We start from the raw sequence: 24,312 nt of genomic DNA on the forward strand, positions 1-24,312 counted from the left end.
TGAGGGTGCACTCAATCCCACTGTCTATGTCATTGGTGAAGATATTAAACAGTAATGGGCCCAGTACAGACCCCTGAAGGACACTACTCATCACTGATCTCCATTCAGACATCGAGACATTGACCACTACCCTCTGACCATGACAACCCAACCAATTCCTTATCCACTGAATAGTCCACCCATCAAATCCATATTTCTCCAATTCAGAGAGAAAGGTGTCATGGGGGACTGTGTCAAAGGCCTAATAGAAGTCCAGACAGATGACACCTATAGCTCTTCCCTTGTCCACTGATGTAGTCACTCCATCACAGAAGGCCACTAGGTTGGTCAGGCAAGACTTGCCCTTGGCGAAGGCATGCTGGCTGTCTCAAATCACCTCCCTGTCCTCCAAGTGCCTTTGCACAGCTTCTAGGATGATCTGTTCCATGATCTTAACCAGGCACAGAGGTGAGGCTGACAGGTCAGTAGTTCCCAGGGTATTCCTGGGGTTTAGATCATGTTAAGCCTACAGCTTCTTTCCCAACATCCTTTGAATTTTCCCCTAGAAGTTCCTGTCTCCTTTTCTTCTGTGACAGACACCCAGAGGGTCCATGTCCCCTGACTCCTTGTAAAGGACAGGTGACAGACATTTGTCTTAAACTTTCCTTGGTACCAAGGAAACCACAAGACTGTATAAACATTTCTTGGCACAGAGGAAACCACAAGCTAGAGACCAGAGCTCTGCAGTCAGCCTGTACCCTAGCAATGACACCCACAGCCTGGTGCAATCTCTCACAATCTCAATGGCACAGGCACAACAAAGATTCGGCTGGTAGTTGTGGAGGCATATGTGGTGGACTGGAGACACCACAAGATCGTCGCATGGGTCTCCGTTGCCTTGACTTCCCAAGTTGGAAGTGGGCGGAGATTTTGGGGACTTGGACTGCATAAAAGGGCACCATCAGGAACAGAAGTGGGGAGACCTCCATCACCAGGCTGACAAGCAGGGAGACCCACCACCACCCAGATGAGAAGCAGGGAGACCCTCACCACCAAGACACCAATAAGGGTGGGAGACCCCACCACCACCACCAGGACATTGGTAATCAAGAGGACCAATGGGACATTGCTGGATCCTAGGGTGGTGATATCTTCTGTCTCTGTCTCTCTCTTCCTCTCTCTCTTTTCTATCTTGCTTTTTTTTCTCTTTGCGGCCAGCAACTTATCTTGCCCTTTCTCTTTCTGACCACATTCACCTCGCTTTGTGTACATAGTTTGATGTTGTTAGTCATCGGAATAGTTCATCCATAGAGTTTAAGTTTCACGTTGAATCATTTTGTACAATCAGGTAAACTTCTCCCCTCCCCTTTCCCTTTGGTTTTGTGACTTGCCTGGCAGACAGCAATTTCTTGAGTTTTCGCACAATCGTTTCGGTTTTGTTGATGTTTGTGCTCAACAAACAATTTGATTGATCATTTGGCATCGTTTCACCTTAATCTACTACAAGGGGATTTCGAGTTTTCCATAACCTCCTGCACTACCCAGGGTAGCTTGCTGGTTGGGTCATGACACTCCTTCTCACTGTTGGCTAGCAGACAGCCCTGATACCGGATAATAAGTGCTACCTCACAGTCAGCAGGCACATTTGCGTACAGCTGTCCCCCAGTGGGCTCTGGTTCTGCCAGATGCCTGAGCAACTGCCTCCTACCTTCAACGGGAGCCCCAGGACATAGCCATGGTTGGCCTCCTCTCATCCCTCCCCAGGCAATACCCTCCCACACCAAAACTGGCATGGTTATCCTGTGGACAGGTTTTATTTACAACATCATTGGAAAGCCTTGTATGGACCAAGCATGTATCCCATCAGAGAAAATAAATCTGTCCCTTGGGGATATTCATGCCATGTGACACTTGGGGCAATTGTTTCTATCAGGAGAGGGACGCTTTTATAACATCATGGTGATCACCAGATTTTTGCAATCTTTTGTTTCCACTTTACAAAATAGCTATGTTAACATATCCCTATTTTTCTCATGAATGATGGTGGTCCTTGTCTTTAAAATTTTCAAGTGGTGAAAGTATGTCTCATAGAGACATTCAGAACTATCAGCTTTTTGTTTTGCACACCTCATCATTTCTAGCATGTTGGTTCTTCAGATAGCTTTTCAGATGCCAGATAATAAAACACTGCACTATTCTAGAACCACTTCTGGAGGCACTTCCTATATACACAACACCCATAAACCTACAAAAGGACCCATCAGTCACCATAATGTCACCTTAGTTGAAAAAGTTCTGCTGGTCTTGTCAAATGTTTAGCCTAAGATAACGAAAAAAGCACAAATTTTTTATTGGTTAATGAGATAATCTAATTGTCTCCTCTGGTTTTAAATTTATGAAAAAATATTTCATACTAATTATTTGCAAACAATTTCTGAAATTCCAGTAGAATTTTATTATCTTGTGTTGAAGTGTTATCTCAGGGGAGTATCTGCATAGTATACAGACATCGGCTCAATTTATATCACAATATTGAATACTTACCTAAAGAATTAATCATTTAAATCTTTAAAAATCAAGAAATCTGGATTTACCCCACTGCCACTGGTAGTAGCAAAAGACATCATACATGTGACTGCATGCGTGCACACTGGCACTGAAATTTACTTTCCAGCGTGAAACCCCAGTAAATGTAGAGCTGTAAACAACAGCATGGGATTGATGAGAACAATGACTTGCGGTGCCCTTTTCCAACTACATTTGTCACTTAAATTGGGCCTCCATATTGGTATATGTTTATCATTTTTGCATTACACATGCTGTGTAAAACCACTGCTGGGACCAGGTCATTATTTCTCATATATGCTGTATTTTTCTCAAGAAAATTGTGCATTGTTTCAGGTGGGTTTTGTACAATAAAAATTTCACACACAAGCTGATCCAGAACTCAGCATAGCAGAAAAGTATTTGCAAGTAGTAACAAATTATTTCACTAGATTTTTATTGGGCTATTTTCAAATATAGATGAATGCACTCTGTTCACAAAAATAAGAGCTTTTCCTAATATTATTATTAGATAATAATGGAAGTGATCAAATTATCATTCTGAAATTTTCTTATTGTTTCAATAATGTTGTCCCTTCTTGAAGCAACTCTGAATATTTGTCTCAAAAGAGTAAGCTTTCCAATTTTAAAATACAGGTTATCCAAAGAGGGAGCAAAACCAAGCCCATGCAAGTTGTGTGTTCAAGTATGTTAGTCCAATGACAAAAAAAACGAAATCACAATTAAAAGACTGTAAGCCAACCATAAGCTAAAATGTGTGGGAACAAAACACAGCCATCATTCTTTAACAAATACAAAGGTTTCATTTATCCATTGCACCAATGGAACTTGACCACTAATTTTCTTTAAAAGAGTCAAACCATGAGACGATCCCAAGTTTTGTCAAATGAGGGAAGCTAACATTCACTTAATTATTTCATTTTTGTGATTTCCTGACAAACTGTAAAAGCTATTTATGGCTTCAGAGTCACAAGCAAAGACAGAGCTCAGGTCTTTCTCAAAAAAATACAATAACATGAGCATCTTTTGCAGTAACAAGACTTGTGGCACTTACTTCAGCAGAGCTGGCATTTCATTCATCAGCAGGTAAGGGTGCGCATGCGTGCACACACACACACAAACACACACGCATACACTAATTAGTACATTAGAGCAGAGCAACACATTTTTAAGATATCTGCCCTTTACAAAGTTAGCCCACAAATTAAAAAAGGCTTGAATTTTCCATTTTTTTTGTTGTTGAAAGATCATTTTTTTGTTAGTGAGCACTTAATAGGTTTCATAAACCAATGAAAATAAAGAAAAACCTATTCAGCACTATAAATCATATACATATGACTGGATTTAAGATGAATGTTTTAAATGAACTGGGAATCACATGCTTTACTTTTCTCTTAAAATTACACACAGGCTAAAGGACTAAGAAAAAAGGAAAAAAAAATTTATTCAAAACAGCTCTAGCGTTGAAATGTTCAATAACTCAATAGCAAAACACTGCAGTAGATGGATAACAATGACTGGTTTTAACTGTAAACTGTAGATTGTTCTAAGGAACAAGCTCTTATTCCGTAGCTTCTCAAATTGTGATCAAATAGTATCAACTTCATGGCCTTGTCAGTATGCTAAACCAAACAAAAAAACCAAACAAAAATCCCTAACACACATGCACACCAAAAAAACCCAAACCCCAAAAAACTAAACCAGTTTTTGAATAAAATGAGAGAGCTGACAAAAGATCTCTGTATAATTTGGGAAACCATCATTATTAGGTTACATTCCTTTCATTATTAAACATCCAAATCTTCACTTGCTAGAACTCACTGATAATAAAAAATCTATCCCATTATATATTTAGATTTCTTCATGTGGATATTAAAATAAACTATGTTCTGAAATCAAGAGTTAAAATACCTCCTCTGGTTTTCCATACTTATTTGCCTGTATAAATATACTTCATTTTACAAATTACAGTATTTATATTAAAGCTTTTGGTCAGCAAATCATTACAGCTTAAAACGAACAAACAATTCCTGTGTTTTGGTTCTGTCTTTAAATCATTTTTGGAGATAACGAAAACCAGCCAAAATGAGTGACTGCAAATAATGTAAATAACACATTTATTTAGAAAAATAAACTGAGAATGCTGCTTGTCTGTTAGATTTCTCCATGAAGTATAGACAAATGGCTAGAAAAATTTTACGTCAAATACATATTACAAATTACTTCTTTAACAGTAACTGGGACTATAATGTCAATGTTCAATAGGAGCATTTTGGATGTATAATTCAATAGACTAAAATTCTTGGCTGCTAATATGATAAAAAATGGATGCTATTAAAAAAGATTATATCCCCTTTTTAAATACACCTTATCATGTTGATGCTTTTTCATATATATACATATATATATATGTATGTATATGTATGTATTTATTTAAACCTAAGAAAGGACCCTAGTCCTTTCTGTGAAGAGATCCCCATAGTGAAAGAGAGCGCAAATGTTTTTCTTCAGTTCTAACTTTTAAATTCCTTTTGGAGCCCCGTCAAAATATAGCTTGTGTTCAAAAATCTCCTGGGGCCATCTGTGCAAATGGTGGCGCACATCATTACCCTGAATGGAAGTGACAGTGCAAATACTAGAAGTGCATTGAGATGCAATCTCTAACAGCTGAACTTCTTCAAAGTTGGGTGGAGGACAGGAGAGAGCATCCTTTTAAGCAATTTAACATCACCGATGCCCTGTTCCTGTATGGCTTTGAATATGTACAAGGGATGACAGAGGTCTTCTTTCCCCACAAACAGTAACATTCCTCTGTTACAGTAAATGTATTCATTTTCTGCTATCACCTAAATGCTTCATTTCTCCTTTTGGCTACATATGGAAACTTTTTTGGATGCTGGCTGGACCCATGCAAAACTCATTGTTTGTTACTCTGGTTGCTCAGCACAGAACTCAAATGTCAGGCTTGGAGAGAGCAGTTTCTGCAACGGGGCAAGACATTTAGTCCTCTTTATTCTTCTTTCCCACTAAGTGGGATTTAAGGCTGTGGCTTTTGCCAGGACTCAGCTTGTAGCTGTCAGATCTGAGAAGGATGATTCAATGCAGATTACACTTGTGATCCATTGTGCTCTGACTTGAAGGGCTTTTCCATTCTCCATGGAGGGTCAGGTTCCTGGTTACTTCTCAGATCTGGCCTGCATGAAGTCACAATGACGAATCTGATATGCAAGAAATTATCTGACGTGCCTCCAGATATAGATATTCCTTCAAGCCTGAAGGTGCTCTTAAAAAGAAAAGAAGACAAGGACAAAGTTATAAAAATGTTACTTTAAATAGATAAAATTAATAGTAAACAAAACAGAATTTTGAATGATTGTTCCATTTTTTTGTATGAGCAAGAGTTCAAAGGATCATGATATTTTGAAACTTGACCTTTCATAGTTGTACTTTATTATTGATACAAGCCTTGGTTCTCTGCTGGGGTAAATGGGCTTAACTTCAATGATGTCTTTGGAACCACATTATATTACATCACCTGAGAAACTGATCATTACTATCCCAGGTCTCAGAATGTATGGGGATCTTGAAATTATGATTTTTTAATCATTTTTTAATTATTCTTTTTAAGAAGATTATCCTTCTTAACCTACCTCACATAACAATTCAGCTTAAAAACACTCCTTAGGGCACAAAATGAAACAAGAACTCCTGAGATTTAAAAATACAGAGCTATATGTTAAGCATTTGAAAAAAACTCTAAGAATTCAAGTCTAATTTAAACTGTGATTCTGGATTTTAATCCCTGTTCTCAAACTAAATAGGAAGTGAATTCAGCAGAAGTTTCCTAATCACTACAATACTATATAAAATTTTGATTTTGGACTTTCACATTCCCTTTTGTGAAACTGCTTTAATTTGTATAAATCACTAAAATAGTCCTAGAGTCAGTGAAAGAGAATAATACTCCAATCTAGTGCTGAGCTTCACTGAGTCACTGAATTTCCTTACTTTATTTATTAGACAAGGTAAAGCAGCATCAAAAAGAGAGACCTTGGGTTACTTACCTGTTGGTAGCTAGGGCACTAACTTGGGTTAAATGATTAAATTCACACCTCCTGAGCAAAAAAATGAGAACTTCCTCTTCGAGTGTTGGTGATTTACACCCAGAGATACGTACTGCTGGAAGGAGTAAAATTACTTCTTTGCCATTAGTTTTATGAATTTAGCCCTTTACTCACATTTCCTCTTATTTCATATTGACTGGAATGCTTCAATTTGATAAAGATTGACATGGAGTAGGACAGAATTTCACTTCGGCAAGGAAAAAAAAGAATCTGAAGCTGGGGTGCTGTGAACCCTTTTTATTTTTTCCCCACAACTAAAACAAAATATCAGGTATTCATTGAAACTTAATTAACATTCAGGATTGTAACAGTGGCCCAATGTAACCCAACAGTTTAGCAAACATGGTATAATAAATTTATGTAAAATTGGCCTGCAAGGAAATTTTTTCCTAGTCAACTGTTTAGGATTTGGCTCATATCATTCATGAAAAAGATGAGTATCCTAAACATATGTTAGCAGCTTATTTTTTAACTGAGGACAGTCTTCATATCACTAGAAATACACAACCCTTTTTCAGTTGTCACAGTTTCTGGCTTCAATTCCATTTGGGCTAATGATTCGTGTATGTTAATATCTCACAAAAATCACCAAAAAAAAAATGGTATTGCCCTTGAACTCAGCTTAATGCTCATGAAATAGGATGAATATGGTACAACAAACACGTATGTAAAAGTAATAATGAATAATAGTAAAAAAAAGAAATAATACAAATAGTATTTGTTCTCTGTCAGAAAACAGTTGTCCCTTAACCTTATTCTGAATACAGTACAACACAATGCTGAGCAGCTCTATACATGAAAAGCAAGATAATTTTTTTCTTTTCCTCCAGGTTGCAATTCATAAACCTATTCGGTATCATGCTGACAAAACCAGTAAGTGGTATATCAGGTATACCTGGATTCCTCTAGCATCTCTCTAACTCAGTCATCAACTCACACAATTTGGTTCATTCCCAGTCATACAACCACATGGCATCCACCTTCGTTTCATCAACATTCTACCAAAGAAGAAAAGCCCACCTTTTGTTTCCTTATGATATCTCTGCTAAAAAGCACAAACTGCACCACTGTGAAAAATGTGATGTACCTCTCCACATTAATAAAGGATTTGTTCAAATTAGAGGATTATGGTTAAGCTTGCTTGGTGAAAAATTCAGAAGGTGGCAATGCCTGCATTAAAAAAAGAAGCAGTTCCTCTTGCCACCTCCAAAAAAAATCCGTAATTACGAATCATTATTGTACACATGAAGGCATGAGGCACAGAGAGAAAATAGGCCACTCATTGAAAAAAAAGTGTCTACTAATTACAGATTCCTATCCTGAACTGCCTAGTCCTTAATTCTATAGTATTTACTATTTTGAGAGCAAGACTTTACATGCAAATCACTACATTTAATTAATCATTACAAAATCCCTTCATTACACCATACGTTGTCAAAATCTTCACTGTGAAAAAACCTGACCTTACTAGGGAGCTAGAGTTCAGACGATTTACAGGAATCTGTTTTGTTCACTCACATCCCTTCTCCTCCCTTTCATTATTCCGACAGTGTCATTGGGTCATTCTCTTCCTTCTTCAGCATCAGTATTTAGTTCCAAAAAACAGACACTCAGAGAAACCAATGTCATTGTTTTACCCATTCAAAACCAGATAACTACTCTTCTATAATAAAAAAATATTTTATTTCTTTGCCACTATTACCTGAAAAACATCTATTCCCTTCTCTTTCCTTCTGTTTGTTACAGTTTTCTTAAAACCTAAAAGTGAGTCCAGTCCAATCTACCATGACATACTTCTCCTCCTCATGACCATGACCATAGTGTCACTGCACAGAGTGCTATGCAGAACGCTGTGGATGGAAAATATTAAGGGAAAAGGCTACTAAAGGGAACCACCCTGTCACCTCAGAACTATGGGATGGCTAGGCATACACTGGTTAGCACACATTGAACAGTGATTTACAGGTTTGGTACAAAACAGGAGGGGACATTTATCCAAGCTTAGCTGAATAAGCAATACATTTTGTTTAAAGATACTTGGGTTCAACTTACAGTATTAAATCATAATAAATGCAGTTTGATTCTTTAGTGGCATAATAGGGAGACATCAAGCAAATTATATAGAATACATTTATCAACTTTGAACTGATGAGTGTAGTGGTGACTGTCAATGATCAAAGAAAAGGATATTTTAAATACAACTTTCTGTGCTGGGTCTAGTGCCTTTTATTAAGAAAAAGAAGAAAACAACCAGGAAATGCACTTGACATTCAATTGAGAAAGAGAGATTTACTTGATTAATACCAAGCTATATAATTTCCACATCATTTTAAGAGTCTGATAAAAGCACCTGAAAAACAAGCCTAATTAAAATCTCCATTATTTGGGCTAGTTTATCACAGACAGCATAATTTGGATATATGTTGTTACCTGTCATAAGCACACTAGCAGTCAGAGCACATGCCAAGCTATTAGCTGTACTCACACATTTAAGAGTATAACAAACGTTCCTAAGGGGGGAAAAAAAATAAATCACATAGTAATAAATCCTCTTAAACATCGTACACATATTTTCTAGATATTGTTTAAAGAGTAATGACATGTTTCAGTTACTTAGTTATACCTGAAAGATACAGAAATATTTAGATTCATATAAAGACTTTTATCTATATTACCTTAGGGTTTTTATTCCTTTCAGAAAAGATGCATTACTATGCTAATTCCTTCAATGTAAGAAAGAATTACTGAAAGGGAAGGGAATGCTTTTGTAGAGGTTTTTTTTTTGCTTGTTGCTATTGTCCAAGAAATCCCCATCATGACGCCTGGTGTACTTTTTTCTTAGGTATAAATTTAAATAATGGATTTCAGAAGACACACAGCTTCAGTCAGAAGCCAGAACACTTAAAACAAAATCGTGTATGTTTTATGATTAAAGAAATTCTGCTGAATGCAAAACCAGTGTTTTTACCAAGCATTTTATTTCTCCATCAACTTTTTAACTATATAAGCCAATGTTAGCATTTTTGTTTTCTGTGGTATAGCACTGTTGAGACATCTTTCTCTGTAAAAACTAAAACAACCAAATCTAAACAACAGAGAATGTTATCAAATTCACCACTACACTTCTTTATAATTCTTCCTATTTTTTTCCTCTGAAGCTTCAGGATACTTATTTATGTGTGATTGCCTCATCATACTGTTTCAGTCTGTAAATAATTTATTTGCCAATGGGCAAACAAGAATTCCTGATTGCTTATTGGAAGTTTTTCTTTTTCTTTCAAAGCTTTGAAAGAATTGTAAATAGCATGAAAAATCAAAATACCTAAATTTATACATTTTCATTTTTTTCCTTTACACATTGTAATTCATTTATATGTTGACAGCATGTGTTAGTTTCTACAGTAGTATTACTGTCATCTTGCTAACCTCTCTTAACAACACTTCCCTAATGTGATTATCAAGTCCTCTGTTTTTCCAGCTTTGATATCTCTAGTTTTCTCTAAAACCAGTTCTATATATAGTTCTATAAAGATAATTCTAAATAGAAATCTGTAAATTTTGTCAGAGAATACATGACAAGAGCATTTATTAAATACTTTTCCAACTGAACTCATGCTGCTTAAATAATTAGAAGTTCACTGTCTTTGTGTGTTTGCACAACAAAATGAAGATGATCAGAATATTGGCTCTGAGAACTACTCTAGAATAATTTTTTTATAATGAAAAATTAATGGTAACAGAACCATGCAATGAATGTCAGGAGCATTGTGCTTCTCAATATATGAAACTCATAAAATTTCCTGTTTGTTACTTATGAACTAGTGGCCAAATCACTGTGGTTCTTGTCTCAATAATGTCCCAAACAGTTCAGATTTAAAAGAAGCAATATGTGGGACTGAAAACATGAAATTAAGCTCTTTTTCTTGATACCACTATTTTCCAACAGAGCTGAAATCTAGGCAACCAAAGTTACCAGGTGATATCTTGACACCATGAAATTCAATAGCTTACATTAGATGTTGTCGTTATGAATGCCAAAAATGTCAAAACTCTGACTAAAAAATGCTAAAAGGGGAAAGAATGGCACTGGAAAAAGTTCTAATGATGTATCCCAGGAAACTCTGGCAGCCTTGTTCACTGGTCAGAGGCACCTTGTCTGGTAAGGGACATATACATAAATTTAACTAGAGAAGTAAGATCTTACTTCCTCAGCATGTACAGAAAGGATATATAAATAAAATTCCTCAAACATATTTTTGGCTGACACAATACATTTCTGTTCACCATTTTCAACCTTTAGAAAAATTTTTATCATGTCATTTTTCTTGACATGACCTTTCTTTTGATTTGCCTTTTTGGTCACTTATCCACCTAGATGATGGAAAACTGTTTTGGCAATATCTTAAAGCATGTCTTAAGACAGAATGGGTTATGCCAAATATGAATACTTTCCTAGGAAGCCTATTTCTTTTTTCATTAGTTTCTGGATGTGTTACGGTACATCTTTCATGAGACAAATACTCACAAAATATTTCTGGGATGGTGTTTTTTCTTAATTTTGCCTCTGGGATACATGTTTACTTGCTCCCAGAAAAGCTATTATTTTCTCAAAAAATTAGCTCTGGACTACATTTTATCTTGGATTTGACTAATACGCACAGAAAAAGCAAGAAATGATCGAGAAGAGGAAATCAGCTTTTTTTTTGTGCCAGACTATGACATAAAATTCAAGCTATCTTTCATTTCAAAGAACAAGGCATGGGTCTTCCTAATTTTCATTTACAGTCAGGCCTCTTATGTAGATTTGCTTAAAAAGCAAGGCGAAGTACACTTAAATGCTTGCTTATCAATGGCTGTAATAGAATATATTTACAAATATGTAAATATAAACATATACATATATTTATATATTATTTATATATCCTATGTACGTGTATACACATAATGCATGTATATATATTAATTCTCTCTTTCTTCTATTGAGCTGGGTTAGCTAGAGGACAGATCTTGGAAAGTATCCACAAGGCTGCAACCAGTTAGACTGCAGTTTGCAAGGTCACATCCAAAGCCACAGTTCAAGTCGCCACTGCAGTTGTACCCACAGCAGTGCCTGAGCAACCAATGTGAAAACTAGATTGGGTCTGTCTATACAGAAGCAGTCACACTTCAGCTTAGTTACATCCCTAGAAGAAGTATGCTAATGATACTACAGAAATGAATTCGATGTACTGGCAGCCACTCTAATGTCTTGTGATGGTTCTTGAACAGTTGTTATCAATTGTTTAGCTGTAAGGTCTTTTAATACAGAAATTATTTGAGTATTATTTTATGAGAGATTACTGAAATAATTTATACCAAGTGCTCAGTGGACAATAAGTAAACCATAAAGCTAGCCTTGCATACGAGGCACTTAACTATGTAAAAGGAAATTTGGGTCCATTTTCTGGTTTGGCTGAAGATTTCCTTTGAGATCCAAGCAATACTTTTAATCTTCATGTTACAAATGAACAGCATTTTATTTGACATTTGACTCTGTCCTTTTCACTCTCTACAGATTTCTGCTTCATCTTTTAATAATGTAAATACTCTGAAACACTCATCCTACATGCACAAACACTGAAACAAGAGAGTTTTGATGCTTGTTGAGGTCTCTCTATACTCTTGAAACAACGGAACCAAATAAACCCTACTTTGCTAGTGATAAACAAAAAACTGCTTCTTGAAGCATCCTTCTGCTGAATATCAGAGGAGTAGGTATGCATGGCTAGGTAAACCTGAGGCTTACTGCCAGTTTCCCAAATTGAGGCTCTGTATCTGAGATGCAGATATAGAGAATCTTCTATAGTGATATGGAAAACAATATGGTCCAGGGAACCCACCTATTCATTCTTACTGCATTTTTGTTGTTGTTTAAAATACCCTTTTAAACATAAGAGCTAGATAGTATGTGATACTATTTTAATCTTTCTGCCCTTATTTTTGCCCTCCTTTTCATTCTGAGTCAAAGCAAATTTCAAGAATTAGCTTGAATGAACATCTATGTCAAATGGAGGTACAACAAAGATTAGGAAAAGAAAGAGATGCAATAGATAGCTAAGTCCCTAACAGAAATAACTTTCTACTTCTAATGATTAGTGAAAAATTAGCTAGTAACACACTTGGGGAGTTGGTTATGAAGTTTATCTATCTAGTTTAACACAGGCAATGCCATAGCAAGCAAATAATGAAACAAAAATATTAAGTATGAAGTAGCTTTGCATTTGCAATGAGTTGCCAAAGAATGCCACATTCAGAATATAGTGCTGGGAAGTTTCCTATCAATGCTGTACCTATTACCTCTTTGCTTTAATCTAAGGACCTTGCCATCATTGCCTTCTTACATTCTAGTTGTTGGCAGAAACTGAAATAGTTGGAAGGCCTAACAGATTAGAAAAGACACCACCACCCCACACCCCATATGTGTCAGTGTTTTTTTTCTGTAAAAATTCAGATTTCCTGTGGTTTACTTTTAAATCAGTCAGTTCCTGAAGCTGACTATGTAACAGAAAACAGACTGATAATACAAATCCCTCTGAACCTAGACTCACTGAATAAATATAATTTCTTTGAGTATATGGCATAATCTACATGCCAATGCAAGAAAAAACTTTTATCAGTCAGTGAAAAGGACATTAGTCTCAGGACAAGTGAAAGTTCACACAGAATAGTTAAATGCTTTAAAGGACTTGCATCTGCTATTATTTAAAAATTTCAAGTTTTATGTTTCACTTTTTAGAGTTTAGAGGGTTTTGTATAATTACATGTCTTAACGTGACATGCAAATGGTTTGAAAATCATCCTCCCCAGAGTACATCTTCCAGTTGACAGGTGCAACCTCTTCTCATTCAGCCTGGAGCTAGAAAGGATGGGTAACAAGTGAGCTAGCAGCTCTCCACTTGCTTATTTAAAAATAAAAACAACAAAAAAAAACCTAAAAACACACAACGTATATGGGTGAAAGGAGCCATGTAGGAGACAATGTAACTATCAATATTTCTGCTTTCTTTCGACACTTACTGATCTTTCATCTATTTCAAATTACTCAAGCAATCCAGCAGCCTTGTAGGATTAGGCCTACTTTGCAAGCCAAAAGGACTTAAAAGACATCAGAAAATATCTGTAAATACTTTGGTGCAACCTTTATGCAGGTTTGCCTATTGTGGGATGAAATAATTTATGATTTTAGCTGACAACATGCTGTTCATTAACAAGTGCTTTACAGGATTTACTTTTTCCTTTATGATTTGGCACAAATATTTTTCCACACAGGAAAAAAAAAAATAATTTCACTGCCAGTAGAGATATGGAGATTACTGAAACTACATTATCCTGTTGTCCCTAAACATACCAATGTGACTAGAGGCTCACAATGATTAATTACTATTCTGGTTAGTCAATATACTCAAATTCAAATTTTTTTCTTTACAAAAGAAAATGGTTTTCTGTGATGCTTCTGGACACTGGAGGCTCTGTCTTTGTAGCTAGGAATAGGGTTGCATCTACTGCTGGAGACTTCATGCATTGTGAAAGAAAAATACTGAAACTTCCATACATCTGTTTACCAAGACTTGAGGAAATTATGGTATCAGGAAGAAATTGAATGCAAACAGCAAAAGATATTCTAAAAATGTAACAGAATATATTCTTAGATTGGAAGGTGGGAAAAAAAAACCAAACCAAAACAAACCAACAAAAATCATGGCTAAGCATCAGTACATTACCTAGTATCTTCATATGCCTTGTACTTTCAGCAACAATATGCATGAAAGAGATCAACCTGGCATGACATTTACATTGAAGATGAATGAAAGAATCTCCTTATGGAAAGCACTGTGTATTTTCTGGGAATGTTCAAATACAATTAATGTAAACCCTGGTAAAGAGCTCTGGTTTGTGAAGTGGTACATACTCTACTAGAACGTAGTTGCTTTCTAGATTATAAAATACACATAGAGGAAACTGAAACTTCTGCAAATACACAACATTTTGATGCAAACTTTCATTCTTAGTGATGTCAGCTTCTGTTTCAACAGCTTCTTTAAATACCTGTACATAAAAGAAGAGATACTCCTGTGCATCCTCTCTTAAAACCTACTTATTAGCTTTCTCATTCCTGCTTATCTAACACTCCAAATATAACAAACCATATACAACTGATGTTGAAATATCAGTATTAATCTTTTTCTTAAGGCATTCAGAATGATCTTTTAATTTATTTTGAGTAATCCTAAAAATAAGCTTCCAGAGTCCTGTCATGTTGGTTTGATATAACACTATATTTGAAACAAACACATAATTTTGGATATCCCTGGAAAAAGGCAAGGAAAATAAAGATCAAGATTTCAGCTTCTCATTTTGCAGATCTGCCATGGGTCACTTTACTTCTGTAGTGTGTATAGCCATTTTAAGCTGAATATGCAGAAGTCTAGACTTGTATGAAACAATATTTTTTTACAAATTTAGTGATCACTGTTTTTCTCCATACAGCTCTAATGATGTATAATGTTATATACAACTGGATTGGACAGTCAAACACAAGCTCAGCAATAAATCTTTCCTCCACCTAGACTTTAAGGAATTAATTTATCTCAATTATTACCACAGACATCCCTATCAAAATCTACACATGTGAAAAATGTAGCAAAGAACTACTTTAAGTGCATAGCAGCATGTGGTGAGCTCCAGCAGGAAAAGGGGACAATTACACAGGCAGTGATCTATCCCAGCTTCAGATCTCTTTCCTTATTATAGGAAAAATTCAAAGCCATAAACCATCTCTGCCTTAGACCTTTAGTAATGTTTATCAAATATACTTAAAGGCTTGGCTCACAATGCACATAAACTCTTGTTGTTGTTGTTGTTGGTTGGTTGCATTTTTTCTTTCTTTCTTTCTCAATAGCAACATTTGCAAACCTCAAGACTTTTGCCAGTGCAGACTGGCTTGCTGACTGAAAATTGGTGGCCATCCCTGCTTCAACAGAAGTATCCATGCTCATCTGGCTTCGGAGTGATTTGCTTAACAAAAAAGACACTCTCACCAAAAAAAGCAGCACAGAATTCAAACACAGCCCATTAAACTCTCCTGCTAATGCTATTCAATGAAAGGTTACTGGCAAAACATGCAATCCAGTGCTTTGCACATTAAGCACAGGCCTCAAATACAGAATTTGTCTGGCCAATAAAATACTGCATACTATTGGGCCAGCAATTCTGTGAGCTGTTCACCAAGGAAGTTAGCCATTTTGATGGACTGCCTTGAAGTTTAAAAAAAGAATAAAACCTCTGGATCTATTTATCTAAATCAGTGAGTAAGGTGTATAAGAAAGCCTGCTGCAAAATCCTGATTCCAATCAGAGTGGTGGTATATGCTGTGGGCTGTGTGGATTGGAATTATGTTTGAAGTGCTGAACCTACTGTGAGCCCACTGAGTTGGCTAAGGTCCTCTCCAACATTGTTTTCCAAGCCACAGTTCAAACTAAGAGAGTTTGCAGCTCTTCAGATAAGTCACAGATGGTCCTCTGCATATTTGAAACATCTCTTCAAGCATTTCCTCCTCTGCACAAGACAGAAGGCCAAAATCACTGTTAATTCTTTTTCAAGTAGGATGGCCTTTCCATCTGTCATGATATACAGCAAAGACACTTGGCTTTGTTTTCTGTAACTGATGCATCCAGAAATGGTTCACTCTTGCTGAACTAGTAAAAATTATTAGAAGAGAGTACTAAATGTTGAAGAAAGATTCCCAAAACTTCTAAAGTTGTGCTGGTTTTGGCTGGGATAGAGCTAATTTTCTTCCTAGTAACTAGTATAGGGCTATGTTTTGATTTGTACTGAAAACAGTGTTGATAACACAGGGATGTTTTCGTTACTGCTGAGCAGTGCTCACACAGAGTCCAGGCCTTTTCTGCTTCTCACTCCACCCCACCAGTGAGCAGGCTGGGGGGGCACAAGACACTGGGAGAGGACACAGCTGGGGCGGCTGACCCCAACTGACCACAGGGATATTCCAGACCATGTGACATCATGCTAAACATATAAATCTGGGGGAAGAAGGAGGAAGGGGGGACATTCAGAGTGATGGCATTTGTCTTCCCAAGTCACTATTACACATGATGGATCCCTGCTTTCCTGGAGATGGCTGAACACCAGCCTGCTGATGGGAAGTGGTGAATGTATTCCTTGTTTTGCGTTGCTTCTGTGTATGGCTTTTGATTTACCTATTAAACTGTCTTTATCTCAACCCACAAGTTTTCTCACATTTATTCTTCTGATTCTCTCCATGATCCCACCAGTGGGGGAGTGAGTGAGCAGCTGTGTTGTGCTCAGTTGCCAGCTGCGGTTAAACCATGAAAAAAGTCTATAGTTACAGTTACTTAAATGCACAAATTTCAGATTTTCTGTATTTACTCTATTTTGTACACCATTGTTCTTTAAATCCTACCCTACAGTCTCTTAACTTTCAGTTTCTGGTGTTTGAAACCAAGTAAATTCTCACTTACACAGAATCTCAATGTCTAACACAAAGCTATGTTTGCTGCTGTGACATTGCATCGGAAGGTGATCTCCACTCTTGAAGTCATGGGAAATCATCACTGTTTTGATGCTTCTGCAGATGGTCTGAGGGGTGTTTGTGTGTCCATAGTAACTTCACCAGTGTCCCTCTTTCCTTTCCATGGAACAGAGTGTAAGAATGAGTAACAATACAAGAAACAAAACTGAAACCCACATGAGGTCCCAGGAGCAATGTGGGCGATATATATCAGAGCCTGGAAGAGTCTGGAGGACAATAAACAGCCACATATCTATCAGAAAGGTAAAAAAAAAAAAAAAAAAAAAAAAAGCAAAGCCCTGAAAGCAGATAATCTTTGCTTTCTCATATTTATACTCTATTCTTGTGTTCCTTTTTTCCTTTTAATACTAAAATGTCCAAAAAAGGAGGACTATTGTTAGTTTAGACAGACAAGAGTGCCCATCTAAGGCACTGACCTCATATCAGCAGTTCAAAAGACCAACTTACTTAAGATGGGGCAGCTTTCAGGGAAAGGAGAATTGCCCAACGCATATGACACTGCTGTATCAAATATGACAATGGGACAAATTAAATGTATTTGGTGAAAAGCAGCAATCTGATCACTACAACAAAACTAGATAAACTAATTTACACAGTAGGTTCTCAGTTGCCCTGGTGGTGCAGTAAGCCATATATAAGAAAACAAAAAAAATGCAATACTATAATATTTAAGGAAATTAAGTCATCAAAACATAAATTCATTTTTTTGATGAACGAACTTTAATATTTTTGTAGAGACCTAGCATGATTTTAGACATCAGTGAGCAGAACCTGGTAAAGACAGCATGCACCTTGTGTTAGCACTGTGTGACAAAGCAATGCATCCAGAAGAAAAAAGAGGAAGGAAAGCCTGCTGAATCCATAATTTGGATAATTCCATTGCAAATAGTTGAATACCAACTCTGCTCCAGTCACAATGCACCTTGTTTTGTTTTGGTGTGTTTTGGGCTGGTTGGGGTTTTTTGTGCACAGAATTGTGCTTTGCACAGCATAGTGGAGAGGTGAAGTACTTATTGGAAATTATTAGCTGATTAAAATAACGATGAAAAAGAAAATGGTTTTGTGTTTCCCTTGCAAACCCAACAAGAGAAGCTGGAACTTTGGCCTGATGAAACTTTCTTCTACAGTTAATACTGAAAAATGTATTAATCCTTAATATAATTTCTCCTTTTTAAAGTTATCTAAAAGCCTCTTAACTCTTAATGCCTAAAAAAGCCTCTAATCAAGAGCAGTACAAAAACTTTTAAGTGAAGAGAACTGGAGGAGCTTGCTTTTATTTCCAATACTTATATTTCATAGCCACAAACATGTCCTGGGACAATAGACTGGGATAATAAACTGAATCATCCATATCAATAATTAGAAGTACATGCTTACTGCTTACAAAGAAATACTTAACTTTCAAAATATGTTCACTAGATTAAAAAAAGGTATCAACTTGTAAGCATCACTAAAAGTAAAGATGCTAAATTTACCTTTGTAAACTGTTTTACCTGTGTCATAGTGCTTTTCCAATAAGAAAACAAGGAAACAAAAACCAGGAAGAAATATAACAAGCTCTTAGCATGTGGGTATATAAATCACTGCACTAATCACAAGTGTAAATCAGCGACCAACTGAAAGCTCATTGCTGATGTAACAAAATCTTCACGTACCATGGCAAACCTGCAAAGTATATAACGGATAAATGACAAGCTGACAGCTGACTTCTGAAAAGCCCTTTTCCACAACACCAGCCTCCATTTTGAGTGAAGTCTTACCACTCCTCCCACCAACACAGAGTATGTGCTGAACAGTAAATTGCTAGCTGCATCCTCCTGCAATCTTCTATTAAAAGTCTCAGTATAACTTTGAAATTACTTGTCTTCAAGAACCAAATTCTAGACTATTTTAGGGAATTCCTAAATATTCCAGCAGAGAGAAGGTGAAAAGACACTCAGCTGCCTTGTTGCTGCAATGAGCATCAGGTAACTGAGTCATCAAGAGAATATGTGTTTCCTTAAAAGGATGGAGAGATAAGAGGAGGGAAGTTAAAAAGTGTCAGAAGACTTCACCCCTCTTCGTGGCTTCAGAAAAGTCAGCCTCTGGTGTGGGATCTGAGAAGGAAAGTCAGGAGGTCAGAGTTTGGTGAAGTTATTGCTTGCCATTTTTGGTATTTGTGTCTGTTGAGAAAGTGGGAAAGCTGGCACAAAGTGTGACCAGGCTAGTGGTCACACTTGCAGAAGCAGCAGCTCAGAGCCTGGAGGAGCCCTAATGGGGAAGTGTGGGCAATGGGGAGGATTTAGATGTCATGCCCCAAAATAGGGAGTGCCCTTGGCAGTACATCCATAACTGTCAGGAAAACTGAAGAGGGTATGTGTTTGTGGAGGTTGCAGAGAGGAGTTCAATCCATCCTTCAGGCATAGGATACAGTAGATGAAAAAGGGATATTCTGTCCTCTCAGTGTGATGCTTATTGTTTTTCCAGAACACAACAACCATCCCAGCACTCGCTCTTTCCTCTCTCATGGCACCCTCCTCTACCAAAATCTCAATGAAGCTAGAAGTGTAGGCATAAGCAGCTAAAGCAATAGTGCTCCATACAGAAACACGGAGCATGCTTCAGACACAGGGAAGCTGCAAGTTCAAAATGCCTCAGGCAGAGGAAGCAACTCCATTTGGATTCCTCTTATCTCTAGCAATGGAGGGCAAAAGAAAGTCAGTCTACAAACACCATCTCCTCCAGCAATTTGTAAATGTAGCACATCTGTCCTATGCTTGATTTATGAGTGATGAAAAACAATTGGATTTGTGTCAGCTAGGATATCTAAATGCTGAAAGGTATGTCAGATTTCCATTTTTCATTTTGGCCATACAACTCCACAGTCCATGTTTTACTTTCAGTCAAATTACACTGGCTTTCCTTCCAGAGTTACAATTAAACAGAATGGATACAAAAGAACACTTTGGGCCCTGCTGGCTTGCTGCTTGAAATAATGTAGCCTAGTGGCCACCTCAGATGGTGATGATAATGGAAAAGTAAAACTGTCACCTTTCCTTTTCCTTTTGATGACTTGGACTCTAAGACCAGTACTGTGTTAGCTATATTTCTCATGTTTCTAATGTTAATAGAAATATAGCAGTAGAGCTACAGATAGCAACTATAAAAGCGAACCAAGTCAAACTATACAGTAGTTAAAAAAGGGAATTATCTTGTTCACAAGGACTTTCTACAGTAGAGTTTAGAGGGGAATAATTCTTTCCATGTACCATCTTCCCTCCTTTACCCCAAGAATAGCTCCCATAAATAGGAAAGTTCAAACAGTGCATACTGATTAAGAGTTGGCTGAACACTTAAGTAGCTGATAAGAATGCATTAGCAATAACAAAAATGTGGTTTGTGCTTAGAGCTTTTAACTGAAATACAAGTCTTCTGCTGTTCAGATAGTAACTCTTTAATAAATCTATGCATAGAAGCAATTAGTAATAATTTTATTTTATTGCAGCTGTCAAATACTAGCAGTACAAAAACTGAGATGATGGTGTCTCAGATTTTTTTTTTTTTCCCCCCCCTTTAAAAAATAGGCAATCTGAAAAAAAGTAACATAAATCTTTTGGAGGAGGACCAATATGCTCTTGATCTTGATCAGGACAATACCACAAAGTTGTGCCTCAGAAAATTACAAGATTAAACTGAAAAAAACCCTTGTTTAATATGATTTTTTAAATAATGGCCTGTTAACTGAGATGGAATTAGAAGGAAAATCCAAGGAGGTTATTTATGTTATCTGTATTTAGTAAAATGTAATTCCTCATGTTGGATTCTATAAGAAATAGCCAGTACATTAATCATGATTAATAATACTCAAATTTCTCATTTAATTTTTCAGCAATTAAGAAAACTTTGTTTAAAAGTCCCCTAGGGTGACAAATTTTGAGTAAACTTAAAATCTAGTTTATATTCTGAAATCACACTTTTTCATATGAATATTGGCTACCTTTCAGTACTCATAAAAATACCTGGGTACTTACAAAGACTATTTCCAAACAAAAAACAACTTAAATAATCGCCACTTGATTTAATGCTCTTAGAATAAACTTTTAATTTCATTTCTTCTGTGATACCTTACTAGAGCTAAATTAATGGGTTTTAATGGAAGATACAGATGTAAAATATGTATTAATTACACAATTTAATCTTTCTTACTGCTGAATCACTTATGCTCCATGTGGCATATTTCAGGTTCACTTGCAACTTTTAAATGAGTCTGTAAAACAGCAACTATGTAAAAGGCCACTGCAGCTGTCTTTTGTTTGTTCCACTCTATTACTTACAGTGATGTCTCACATGAAGTGGACACCTGCCCATCTACATAAACCCTGCAACTTGGCTGGCAGTATAGCCTGGACCACAAGCAGAAAATCTACATCAGCAAGAAACCAAACTACATGTAAGTTTCAGATATAACCCCATGGTAGGGACTGTGATGACTTGTACTGTCTCTTAGTAGACACCCAAGAGTGCGTCTACACCCACCACTGCTGGGTACATACACAACACCTGTCTGAGGTGTGGCATCGCTGCCCTGATAGCATCTTGTATCCCAAGTACCTGGTGAATCTCAGCTCCTGTGAGGGCAGGCAGACTCACAGCCAGGGTGGAGCATTTTTACTATAGCACATGCTTTCACTCAGGGAAAATGATCATTTGAAAAATCCCCAGCATATAACAATGAGTAGTGGTTTGTCATTTTATTTCTTCTAGTATTTACTGAAATACTTCCATCAAGGTATTGTTTAACAGAGGTGAAATATATTGTTGACACATGATGCTTCCTATTTTTCTTTGTCAAAAATGCAAATTTTCTCTCCATGGAAATTTACATTGATACTCTTAAAACCCCGCCAACCTGTTGATCTTTTCTGCTACTGTTCTATGACTACTTCAACTGACCAGGAGGCACTCCAATTTTTCCAATCTTTTCCTAAAGAAAGAGTGATTCAGACACTGTTATAAAACATTAATGTACAGATGGGGCTGTAAGGTTTTTTTTCACCTCTATTCTTTTCATCTCTCTGGACTTTAATACTTCCATAGTCATTAATGATCCCAACATTAGAATGACTTACTCTAAACCTAGGTATTTATTTATGTCTTTATTGATACATAATACATGTGAACTTGTCACACATTAGGGAGGTGATAATATCAGAATGTACCGTTCCAGTTATGCAAACCATAAATTTAGGTAATGCTAAAAATATATTACATTTCTTTCAACAAATGGAAATTTTCCTTTTTATTTTGCTAGTTATCCAGGTTCCTAGCACTTATAATAGTCACTCAGCTGTGCCTTCTCCAATTTCTTAATCATACTAATTGTGTTTTCTACATGCTTGCTCAGTCCTCTGCTCTTACATTGTTCAATACCTGTAGACTGTTCCAACAAAGTTTCAGAGAGAAGAGTATGCTCCCTATATGTTGCATAGACGTACCTTCTTCCCACAGTTCTGCTCATTAAATGACTTACAAAATTAAACCATTCACCAGTTACACAGCCAATAATTCACCTTCTCTATTTTCTGTCATATCCTTGCTCTTGCTTATGGACTCTCAAGGATCTCTGGGAATGCCATTTAGACTGTTTTCTAGCTTCCTCCCACAGCTTCTGAGGAATTCTGCAGTCAATGCTAACCCTGTGTGGGGTCAGCAGCTGATTTGCACTCAGAAACTTGTTTTATTTCAGCATGCAAGATCTATTACAGTTGCCGAAAACACTAGTTTCCTATATCACAATCATGACAATTTAATGAACTTACAGTGTTTCTCATGGCTTGGTTCTATCTCAAAGCAATAATAGATTTGTGGAAGAAAATTAATGGAATACTCTGTTTTCCTGTTTTATAAAATACATGCCATGCCACAATTTAAGTAATGAAAAGAAAGAGATACTTTTATTTCCAAGTAACATTCCTGTAGATTATGGAATTCATATATATTTCACACTTCTAATAATATTTGAAAATATTATTTCCAAGTTTCTCCCCCCCCCCCCTTTTTTTAAATTCTGGGATATGCATAGAAATCTGTTTCTTTTCTAAAATGCAAAGTTCATTAGCTGTAACAATGCAATTCTGCCTTGGTGTCAGATGGCACAGCATTAATTATTACAGAAAACACATAAACCAGTGATACTCAAATCCTAATGCACAGGAGAGTTATCCATCAATTTTAAGAAGGTTATAGAAAGGAATACTACATTGAACATAGAAGATAAGATGAGATTTTAATAACTACACATCATTAACCACTTTAAGGTGTATTTCAAACTCATAAAGCCATCACATTTTGTACACACTGCACAAATCAAATAGAGGGCCAGAACTTGCTAAATAATGTATTTAATAATTCATTTATAGAATATCTAAATGCAAATAACTACAAAGGATTGAAATAGATGCTCTGATATTTAAGTCAGGGTTTAGTTAAAAAATTCTTAGGTTACTTCAAATTTCAGTGTTTTAAACTTACTTTCTATAGCTTCAACTAACCTACTGGGATTAATTATAACAACTTTCACAGTACTTTCAAGAGGTATGTCTTCTTTATCCACTACTTCTTTTATAACAGCTAACAATTACATTGATACATTTTAAAGATGATAAGAAGATAATGAAAGACTTTTCAAAACAAACAGTAAAATGATCATATTTGCTTAAGCTCTCTACTTGGATTGAGTATCAAAAGAGCCACTAGTCACCTTGAAACATTCCATTAATTGTATTTCTGTTTAGACAGTATGCTTTTTACTTTACTGATGAGCTTTCTGTAAAAGATAAATTTCAATTAGTTGAAGTGCCAGCAATATGTCTGAAAGTAAGAATTTGTAGATCACACAAGATTTGTACTATCAGAAAGAATACATGGGCATACATTGGTTTGTACTTACTCCAAATGTCTACATTTTATACAGCTTGGTGTCACGTTACACATTACACCACACCTCTGTTTTAAAGATGTTCTATTAGAGGCACATGGAGGACAGGTAAAGTGCCA

General features: G+C 36.4%; 1 protein-coding gene across 1 annotated transcript in view; it reads right to left on the bottom strand.

Moving 5' to 3' along the window:
• Positions 1-2,421: 2,421 nt before the first annotated feature.
• The window catches only part of PRR16 (proline rich 16), a 172,977-nt gene continuing 151,086 nt past the window's right edge, over positions 2,422-24,312 (bottom strand). The window contains 1 exon segment of the mRNA XM_075019703.1: positions 2,422-5,827. The gene's annotated coding sequence lies outside the window, so the exon portion shown is untranslated.

The sequence above is a fragment of the Buteo buteo genome, chromosome Z (assembly GCF_964188355.1).
Source record: "Buteo buteo chromosome Z, bButBut1.hap1.1, whole genome shotgun sequence".
In the NCBI taxonomy this organism is placed as follows: domain Eukaryota; kingdom Metazoa; phylum Chordata; class Aves; order Accipitriformes; family Accipitridae; genus Buteo; species Buteo buteo.